Genomic DNA, 10,809 nt, shown 5'->3' on the forward strand with positions numbered 1-10,809 from the left:
CATGTCTCTCAGAAATTTTAGGTTAATTGTGCGAGGAGGTAGGGGTTCTAGGGTAGCCATCTCATCGTTCAGGTTAAGCGCCCGAGCAATAGATGTAATCAATCCACCAAAAGAAATCGGTCTCGCTTTATTCATAGTTAAAATCATATGAGCAAGCATGAACGAGACCAAATTAATACGTCTATTTGTGAGGCTTCCTTGTAAAAATAGAAGCTCTCTAGCATTAACCTTATTTGAATTCTCCCCGCCAAAAATAGTGCATGCCAACAGATATCTAAAAACTCTGATGGTCGGGTTATGGATAGTTGAGGCAAGAACTCCTTCAAAAGAGTTTATGGAAGTGTTTGATAAACGCTCCCAGAAGGAAAATACCTCAACAGACCATTCGGAATCCAAAGGGGCCTCACAAATAGCACCGTCCCCATGAGGGATTCCTAACAAGCTGGCTAGTTCGTCGGTACTGAATTGGTATTCAACAACAAACATTCTAAATTTGACAGTACCAACTGTGCTAGCAGTGTTAGGGTTGACAATATAAATTAAGGAACTCAAAAATACAATTGTCAGCCGCTCATAGGTAGGTTCTTTATTGGAAAAGAAATTATGCAAACCTAAATTATCTAATAAATGAAATATGTTATGATAGATACCTAAAGTGTAGAGACAGTTTTCGTCAACATACCTTGTCGGGAGGATTTCCCGATTTTGCAACTGTTCAATAATTTTTCTTTGTCGATCCCCCGGTTTCCCTCCTCGAAGAATGAATCCGTTAAACTCCATTTGAAAAGCTCTTGAAGAGTGATGAAGAAGATGAAGTGGTTTGTGAAAAGGTTGGGTTTTTACAAAATCCGACGGATGAAATCGAAAATGGAAATTGGAATAATGATTTGTGTGGTGTGGTGGTTAGAAAAGTATGAGCTTTTGTGGGTTCAAGGATGTTTTTCCAAGGTGAAAAAATGGGTTTGGAAGGTTGTAAGTTGCAAAAATGGTGAAGAAAGGGGTTCTGGCCTGACCTTTTACAGACGCTGTGGCGGGCGCCACAGGGTTTATGGCGGGCGCCACAAGGCAAAATTTGGCTGGGCCGGATTTTAGTCCTTTGGTTTGGGCTTCTCTTGTCTTTTGGCTTTGAGGGGTCTGGATAGCATTTGTCTTGTGATTCTCCTAGTATTTTTGACTTGCATAATTTTTGTAGAAGTAAAAACAAAAAATAAAAATGAAACTGAAACAAAAACAAAAATTAAATATAAATAAATAAATAACTGAAAAATTAAAATGCAAATAAAATAAACATAAAACATATATAGATAAAAATAGAAATACTAATGTATAGATGTAGTTTATATAATATTCCAAATGCGATAATATAAGATGCGTTATGTAAATACAAGAAATATAAAAATGAGATAAAATAAGATTAAATGGTGAGATCATGTAGTGGGGATGTCATCTTCCTGAGAGGAACCACGGAGCATGGCTACTTCTTGCTTGAGCTCTGTGATTTCCTGATATAGACATTCAGCTTCAATAGCATGGGTGAGATCGAACACTCCCATCTGTAAAGTGAGGTCAACCACCTCCTGTCTAAGCGCTGCGATCTCTCTTCGACACTCAGCAATCTGAGTGCGGATGTTGGGTGTCTGCAATGAAAGATTATTAGAGAAAATAGTGATTCTGGGAGATGGTGGTGTAGGTGTGTATTCAGTAATGGGTGGTGATCTTTGTTCCTCAACGGTCTCTCCCTGGCCCTCCAGAGCATAACTCCAATTCGCTGGATCATGCACACTGGTCATCATAGGATCTGGCAGTGTGAAGTAATGGATATCCTCGCTGCCGACTAGCAATCGGAACTGACATGGGTGGAAAGAGGCTCTCCTCATCAATCCTCTGGTCAAACAGAAATCGATGTCCATGGTAGTGTACCCACAGTAGGTCCGAAGATGTAACAGCTTGCGAGACAGACCTAAAGCGACAGCAATCTGCGTGACGATTCCACCAACATGGATAACTCCTTCGGTAGATCTGGAGATACCGCTGAGACTGTATAATAAAAGGTTCCCACATGCTACTGGGCGAGACTAGGATGCACAAAATAATAGGAAGATCTCCTCTTCACTCAGTAGTGTCTCTGCATCCGGCTTTCCCAGGAAGGAATGTGCTAATATCATTTAAAAGTATCTGAAGGCTGGGTTATGTATGACATGAGACAGCTGCATAGATGGATCCTGGCTTCCGCCACCCGAGATATCACTCCAAAACTTCTTAACCTCTTTACCCAGGAAATATCCCATAGGTGTCTCCGGGATAGCATTAGGAGTGGTCTGGAAACCCAATAAGTTGTCGAACTCTTTCTGGCCGAAGGAGTACTCAACTCCGAAAATCCTGAAAGCAGCATACCCATCTGGTCCCGAGTATGGGTCATAGTCGAATGAACTCAGGAACTCTAAAGTCAGGTTCCTATATGTGTTACTCAAGTCATCAGCAAACTCGTCCCAGTGAAGCTGGTGGCTAAGGAATCGGATACTCGACTCGATACCCAGTGCCTCCATACAGTGCTGATCAGGATAACATGTGGGTGCCATAGGGCGCTGATACAAAACAATGTAGCGCTCCCTCTGAGCATTATCTCTATAGGCCACGTGTATGTCATCGAAATCCTGCATCCTGTAAAAGTTAAGAAAGTGATCCTGAAAATACAAACCATTCAAATCTTAGTCTCAATGCAAAATATGATAAAATAAAATAAAATAAAAATAAAAATAAAAATAAATAAATGCGAAAAAGTAAAATGAAAGAAAAACCATGGGTCGCCTCCCACGCAACGCTTGTTTAACGTCAATAGCTTGACAATTAGAATTTATACACATGTAGTAGTAGGAATCGGTGGATCAGTCAGGGTGTGGCTCGAGTAGTATGCTGGAATGTCTCCTCCTTTGTAGAGCTTCAGTCTTTGTCCATTTACAATGAATGGACTACATGTATCGTTCCTGATTTCTACGGCTCCGGATCTCAGAATCTTGGATACTTCGAATGGGCCAGTCCATCTTGAACGTAGCTTTCCAGGGAAGAGTCGTAACCTAGAGTTGAAAAGGAGAACAGGATCGCCTATATTGAAATTTTTCCTTACTATTCTTTTGTCGTGATAGGCTTTTGTCCTCTCTTTATATATTTTTGCATTCTCGTAGGCAGATTGCCTAAGTTCTTCTAATTTATGAATGTCTAGGGTATGCTTTTCTCCAGCGGCTAGGTAGTCTAAATTCAAAGTTTTAATGGCCCAATAGACCTTATGCTCTAATTCGAATGGTAAGTGACATGATTTTCCATAAACTAGTTGATAATGAGTAGTTCCTATATGGGTTTTGAAAGCGGTTCTATAGGCCCATAATGCTTCTTGAAGCTTCTGAGACCAGTCTCTCCTAGAAATAGAAACAGTTTTCTCTAGAATTTGTTTTATCTCCCTATTAGATACTTCTACTTGGCCACTAGTCTGTGGGTGGTATGGTGTTGCTACTCTATGCCTAACTCCATATTTTTTTAAAAGTTTGTCAAATATTCTCGATATAAAGTGTGATCCTCCATCGCTTATGACTAAACGTGGTGTTCCAAATCTAGGGAATATATAGTTTTTAAATAGTTTGATTACTACCCTAGTGTCGTTTGTGGGTGCAGCTATAGCTTCAATCCACTTAGACACATAGTCTACAGCTACTAAGATATACCTATTTCCTAAGGATGGTGGAAAAGGTCCCATGAAATCTATACCCCATACGTCAAAGAGTTCTACTTCCTGAATGTTTCTTAGAGGCATTTCATCACGTCTTGAAATGTTTCCAGTGCGTTGGAATCTATCACATTTGACAATGCAAGCATAGACATCACGCCACATGGTAGGCCAGAATAGGCCAGCTTGAAGAATCTTGGCGTATGTCTTAGAGGTGCTCGCATGTCCACCATAAGGTGCAAAATGACAATGCTCGATAATACTATTTACCTCTTCTTCTGGAACGCAACGGCGAAAAATGCCATCTTTACCCCTTTTGAAAAGGAGCGGTTCGTCCCAATAGAAGTTTATCACATCGTGGAAGAATTTCTTGTTGTGGTGGTAGTCAAGATCAGGGGGTACTATATCAGCAGCTAGGTAATTAACGAAATCTGCATACCAGTGTACGTTACTTATTGCTAAGGAATTTTGAGGGTGCTCATAAGGATCTAGGTTATTATCTTCAATGGTTTCTACTTTAGCGATCAGTCTATCATAGGCGAAATCATCATTTATGGGTACTAGTTCTGGTTTTAGATGTTCTAGCCTAGAAAGGTGATCAGCTACTACATTTTCAGTGCCTTTTTATCTCTTATGTCTAAATCAAACTCTTGTAGTAATAGAATCCATCGGAGTAACCTGGGCTTGGCATCTTTTTTACTTAATAGGTAACGAATGGCAGCATGATCGGTGTAAACTATAATTTTTGCTCCTACTAGATAAGATCTAAATTTGTCTATAGCGAAAACTACAGCGGGTAATTCTTTTTCAGTTGTTGCGTAGTTAAGTTGGGCAACATCTAGGGTTCTACTGGCATGATAAATGGCATGTAATTTTTTATCTTTCCTTTGTCCTAGAACAGCTCCAACTGCATAATCACTAGCATCGCACATTATCTCAAAAGGTTCCGACCAATCAGGTGGTTTCATAATGGGTGCTGATACTAATGCTTGCTTTAAAAGATTAAATGCGTCATTACATTTTTCATCAAAAATGAATTCAACATCTTTCATTAAAAGTCCAGTTAAAGGTTTAGTTATTTTAGAGAAGTCTTTAATGAAACGCCGGTAGAATCCAGCGTGTCCAAGAAAGCTTCGGACTTCTCTGATGGTTTTTGGGGGTTTTAGGTTTTTCTATAACTTCTATTTTAGCTTTATCTACCTCTATACCTTTTTCAGAAACTATATGTCCTAAGACTATTCTTTCGGTTACCATGAAATGACATTTTTCCCAATTTAGCACGAGGTTCACCTCCACGTATCTCTCCAGGATTTTCTCAAGGTTAGCAAGACAATTGTGGAAATCAAATCCGCAAACCGAGAAATCATCCATAAACACTTCCATGATACCATCTAGGTAATCTGCAAAGATTGACATCATGCAGCGTTGGAAAGTAGCTGGGGCATTACAGAGGCCGAACGACATTCGTCTGTAGGCAAAAGTTCCATAAGGGCATGTAAAGGTAGTTTTTTCTTGATCTTCGGGGTGGATAGGTATTTGGAAGAATCCATAGTATCCATTTAGATAGCAGAAGTAAGAGTGTCTGGCTAGACGCTCCAACATTTGGTCTATAAATGGTAAAGGGAAATGATCCTTCCTAGTTGCTTTATTTATTTTTCTATAATCTATACACATCCGCCATCCTCCTTCTAAACGTTTTGCTACATGTTCGCTTTTATCATTTTGCACGACTGTGATGCCTCCCTTTTTAGGTACTACATGCACAGGGCCCACCCACTTACTATCCGAGATCTGGTAGATGATACCTGCCTCAAGTAACTTAAGAACTTCCTTTTTAACTACATCACTCATTATAGGGTTTATTCTTCTCTGATGTTCCCTAGAGGGTTTTGAATCTTCTTCGAGCGAAATTCGATGCATGCATACGGATGGGCTTATACCTTTCAGGTCAGAGATATTATATCCTAAGGCTGAGGGATATCTTCGTAAAACGTCTAAAAGTTGGTTCGTTTCCTTTTGGCTCAAGGTAGCACTAACTATAACTGGACGGTTCATCTTTTCATCGAGGAACTCGTATCTCAGGTTCTTAGGTAGTTCCTTAAGTTCTAAGGTTGGTTTCTTAGGGTATGGCATAGGATCTGGGGTAAGGGATAAACATTCATAAAGGTTATCATCGATGTAGGGTTTCTTAAAGTCATCATCTTCCCTTATGAGAGTTGATGGTAACTTAATTGTTTTTATAATTTCTTTTTGTTCTAATTCTCTAACACATTCATCAATGATATCTAAGGCATAACACGAATCTCCCATCACAGGTGCCATAAGAAATTTCGAAAGTATAAATTCTATTTTCTCGTCACCTACCTCAAATGTCAACTTTCCTTTCTTGACATCTATTATGGCTCCTGCAGTCGATAAGAATGATCTACCTAGAAGGATTGGTATATCACTGTCCTCCTTGATGTCCATGACAATAAAATCAGTAGGGATAAATAACTGACCTATCCTAACAAGAACATCTTCTAAAATGCCTATCGGATACTTAACAGATCTATCGGCTAACTGAAGTAACATCTTAGTGGGCTGTAATTCTCCTAGGTTTAACCTCTCACAGACTGCTAAAGGCATTAAGCTCACACTAGCTCCTAAGTCTAGAAAAGCTTTTTCGATGACATGATTACCCAAAAGGCAAGGAATGGAGAAATTTCCAGGATCTTTATCTTTCTTTGCTAATTTGTCCTCGGAAATAGCATTACATTCCAAAGGCTTCGGATCATCAAGTCTACGTTTGTTGGTAAGGATGTCTTTGAGAAACTTTGCATAAGAAGGTATTTGGGTGATGGCTTTTGTGAAAGGGATTTCTACATGAAGTTTTTCTATAACTTTAATAAATTTTTGATACTGTTTATTTATCTGGGTTTGTTTGAGTCTTTGCGGATATGGTATAGGTGGTTTATATGGCGGGGGTGGTACGTAAGTTTTATCTTTAGGTTCTACTCCTTTATCTCGACCTTCCTGGTTTTCAGAATCCTCTGGTTCCTTTACTTCGTCCGTGGGTTTGGTATATTCCTTAGAAGTTTTGGGTTCACTCAATCTAGGGTTTGGTGGCTCATCATAAGCGTTCCCACTTCGTAGGGTAATGGCATTGGCTTGTCCTCTCGGATTTTGTTGAGGTTGTCCAGGGAATTGTCCTCCAGGTGTAGTCTGAGGGGCTTGGTTTAATGCTACCTGAGAGATCTGGGTTTCAAGCATCTTGGTATGAGTAACTATTTGGTCAACCTTGGTTCCTAACTGAGTAATCAATTCGTTAACATGAATGTTTTGGTTCATGAACTCCTTGTTTTGTTGGGTTTGAGCGGTGATAAAATTTTCCATAATTTTCTCAAGGCTCGGCTTTGGTGGTACAGGTTGCATAGGTTGATTTGATCTAGGGGCTTGATAACTAGGTCTCGGAGGTGCGTTATTTTGGATTGGGTTATTGTTTTTATAGGAGAAGTTCGGGTGATTCCTCCATCCAGGGTTATAAGTATTCGAGTATGGGTTCCCTTGGGTGTAGTTCACTTGCTCAGAGTGGGTTTCGTTTAATAGACTGCATTCTGCAGTTTGGTGTCCTTTGGTTCCACATATCTCACAATCCGATGAAACTGCGGTTACAGTATTCGGGTTTATGCACATATGCTCGACCTTAAGGGCTAATGCGTCCATTTTAGCTTGCGTCATGTCTATAGAGCTTAGTTCATGCACTCCTCCTTGGGCTTCCTTCTTCTTAACTGTCGCTCGTTCGACTCCCCATGATTGATGGTTTTGATCCATATCTTCGATGAGGGCATTAGCTTCAGGATAAGATTTGTTCATCAGAGCACCGCCTGCGGCAACGTGGATGGCCATCTTTGTGTTGTAATGAAGTCCATTATAGAAGGTTTGAATGATTAACCAATTTTCTAAACCATGATGTGGGCATGCTCGTAACAACTCTTTATATCTCTCCCAAGCTTCGAACAACGATTCTCCTTGGTTTTGGGTAAATCTAGTTATATGGTTTCGAAGAATGACGGTCTTACTCGGGGGAAAATATCTAGCAAGAAATACTCTTCTAAGGTTATCCCAAGTCGTAATGGAATTGGGTGGAAGGGAATCTAACCATGATAGGGCTTTATCTCTGAGGGAAAAAGGAAATAATCTTAAACGTATTGCCTCAGGAGAAGCTCCATTGGTTTTAAAAGTGTCTGCTAATTGAAGAAATATTTTTAAATGTTGGTTTGGGTTCTCAGTAGCGAGACCTGCGAATTGTCTCTGTTGCACTAGTTGCAATAGGTATGGTTTAAGTTCAAAATTATTAGCTGGGATGGTTGGGTTTACTATACTAGAACTAGGTTCTTCATTAGATGGTTGAGCGAAGTCCTTAAGAGGTCTTTGGTTTTGATCTTCGGCCATATCTCTGTTAATTCTATGAAAGAATAAATGTGCGGGAGCGTAACGTCCAGGTTCCGCCAGAGGATATACTAAGCTTAAACTTCCGGTGCTGCGAGTTCTTCGCATTGACCGGCGGGAAATAGCCTAAGTCTAAACGATATAACAACAGGAAAATGAAATTTGACGAAATTGGTCCCCGGCAACGGCGCCAAAAACTTGATGCGGTGTTTCACAAGTATACGAACGCGTTAGAGTAATATAAAAGATTGTTGAATCCACAGAGACCAAGTGTCAATCTATCGTTATCTATTGTTATGGTGTTTATCAAAGGCAATCAAAATAGGTGTTTTTGGAGTGTGCAATGAAAAGTAAAGTGTTGAAATAAAGATATAATTAATAAAGACAGGGTCGAATGTAATTCACGTAATCAATTAATAATCCAAGTACTTGCTAGTAGAGCTACTTATGGGCAGTGTTTCCTACTTTGAAAAGAACTAATTTAACAGGAACTGTCGCTTTCACGTATTCAGAACCGAGTTGTACTCCCTAATCAAACCCTCTTATTGTCACTTATAAAAAGGCGCGCATTGCGTTAGAGTAGTAAACCTATTTTTAAGAAATATAGTATCTTGACTAAGTTGAAAAGTATTATAACCTGGATTTCTTAACCAAAAGAGGTTCTTACGAACCAGACTCTAAACTTATAAACGCGTCCGAAAATAGTTTTAAAATCTCTTTTCTTCTTAATGTTAAAATCTCCTAATGAACTAAACAAAGCGCTTTCGCTGTTTTTGAAATAGTTAAAAACAATTAAGTTTAAAAAGGCGTTGGACGGCTTTCGATCTTACCCAACGGAATTGAAGTGCGGGAAAACTTAATTTGAAAGTTAAAATAGCCCTTAAGTGTTTCTACGAACAATTGTACGGATTACTGGTTCAATTACGATCCTTACATTCTAACCTTATAAATTTAGCTAGACATGGTAAAGTAAAAGTGCATTAATTTAATAAAAGTAGTGCGAATGCGGAAAGTAAATAAAAGTAGTGCGAGTGCGAGAAATAAATAAAAGTAGTGCGAGTGCGAGAAATAAATAAAAGTAGTGTGAGTGCGAGAAATAAATAAAAGTAGTGTGAGTGCGGAAAATAAATAATTTAAAGCGAGTGCGAGGAAATAAATAATTTAAAGCGAGTGCGAGGAAATAAATAAAAGTAAAGCGAGTGCGAGGAAATAAATAAAAGTAAAGCGAGTGCAGAAATAAATAATTTAAAGCGAGTGCGAGGAAATAAATAAAAGTAAAACGAGTGCGAGGAAATAAATAAAAGTAAAGCGAGTGCGGAAAAATAAATAAGATAAAGACAAGTAATAAAAACCTGCTCCAATCGGAGGGTTGAGTAAATTGCAATGCAGAAATGAAAATGGCGGCAGGATTAACTTCCTTCCAAAGTGCTCCAAACTCGATTACAGACTCTATCACAGACTTGATTACACAATTGTGGTAACAGTCCAATGCGAAGCGATTACCACTTTATAAAACTGAATATATGCCTAAGTGAAACAAAGTTGCTCTGAGTTTGCCTCTGCTCTAAGTTTGGATGATTGTAAAAGTGAATTCGAGTTTCTATTTATAAGCAAGTAAAAAGATGGAAATGACTTGGATGCCCTTCAACTTGAAAATGGGAGGGAAACTATTTTCCTCTTGTGGCGCCCGCCACAAGGCCATGGCGCCCGCCACAAGGCCAATTTGAGGCGCCTTAGTGGAGGTAGTGGGGAAACGTGGGAGTTGAGGGAAGTTGAGCTCGGACACGTTATGGCAGGGTCTATGGCGCCATCCATGTGGTAGGCCACAAGAACAAAATGCTGAATTTTAGGGTTTTTGGCTCTTTTTCGCTCATTTTCTCGATCGGGACTCCGATTAAAGTAAAACCTGAAAACAAAGGAAAACATACCAATAACACAACAAAATGATAATAAAACAACTAGAATGCATGTGAAATCGGAGTCGAAAATACGGTAAATTTCAGTGTTATCACCAGGTAATACATGTACGTACCATTGGGGCTTGCATCAGACAACATTATGTATGGACAACGATACTCTACTTTCCTCACCTTCAAACAACGCCCGCTCAACTGTCGGAAGCCAATATGGATGGTTGAAATCAATGTTCTGAAATTCCATTACGGATCGAGGCAAACACTGATTTTTTCACCATGTCTATAAAATATAAGATCCCAAACAGACATTTTTACCAAAATAAAGGATTTTGTGCTCTGAGTTAATTTTCTACAAGTCCTATTATTTATAGAAAATTAATACTTGAATACTCAACTAATCATTGGTCGAGACAGTACAAACACAAAACAATTGTTTGGTCATTGAAAGTCTTTGATAACAACATATTATTCAAAAAATATTAATTCATTATCTTTTTTAAATTTATTAAAAAAACAAAAAAAAAAATACAACAGCATAGACTCGGCCATCCATTGGCCGAGTTCAAGCATGAGAATATTATGACGTGTCTACTCGTCCAATCAAAGGGCGAGTTCGTGCAGTCAAACGCACAGCTTCAGCCACTCGGCGATTGAATGGGCGAGACCAAATGGAAAAGTGGGGCATTCTGGGATTTTTTTTCCAGAATGGGGCATTGTGGGAAATAAATTTCAGAAGTGAGGTAC

At 39.1% G+C, this 10,809-nt stretch overlaps 1 non-coding gene across 1 annotated transcript; it reads left to right on the forward strand.

The window, feature by feature from the left end:
* The first annotated feature begins 7,661 nt into the window (after window positions 1-7,661).
* LOC127099541 (small nucleolar RNA R71) lies at window positions 7,662-7,768 on the forward strand. Its single transcript, XR_007794033.1, has one exon. It is a non-coding gene; the product is annotated as a small nucleolar RNA R71 (small nucleolar RNA).
* Window positions 7,769-10,809: the final 3,041 nt, after the last annotated feature.

The sequence above is a fragment of the Lathyrus oleraceus genome, chromosome 6 (genome assembly GCF_024323335.1).
Source record: "Lathyrus oleraceus cultivar Zhongwan6 chromosome 6, CAAS_Psat_ZW6_1.0, whole genome shotgun sequence".
NCBI lineage: Eukaryota > Viridiplantae > Streptophyta > Magnoliopsida > Fabales > Fabaceae > Lathyrus > Lathyrus oleraceus.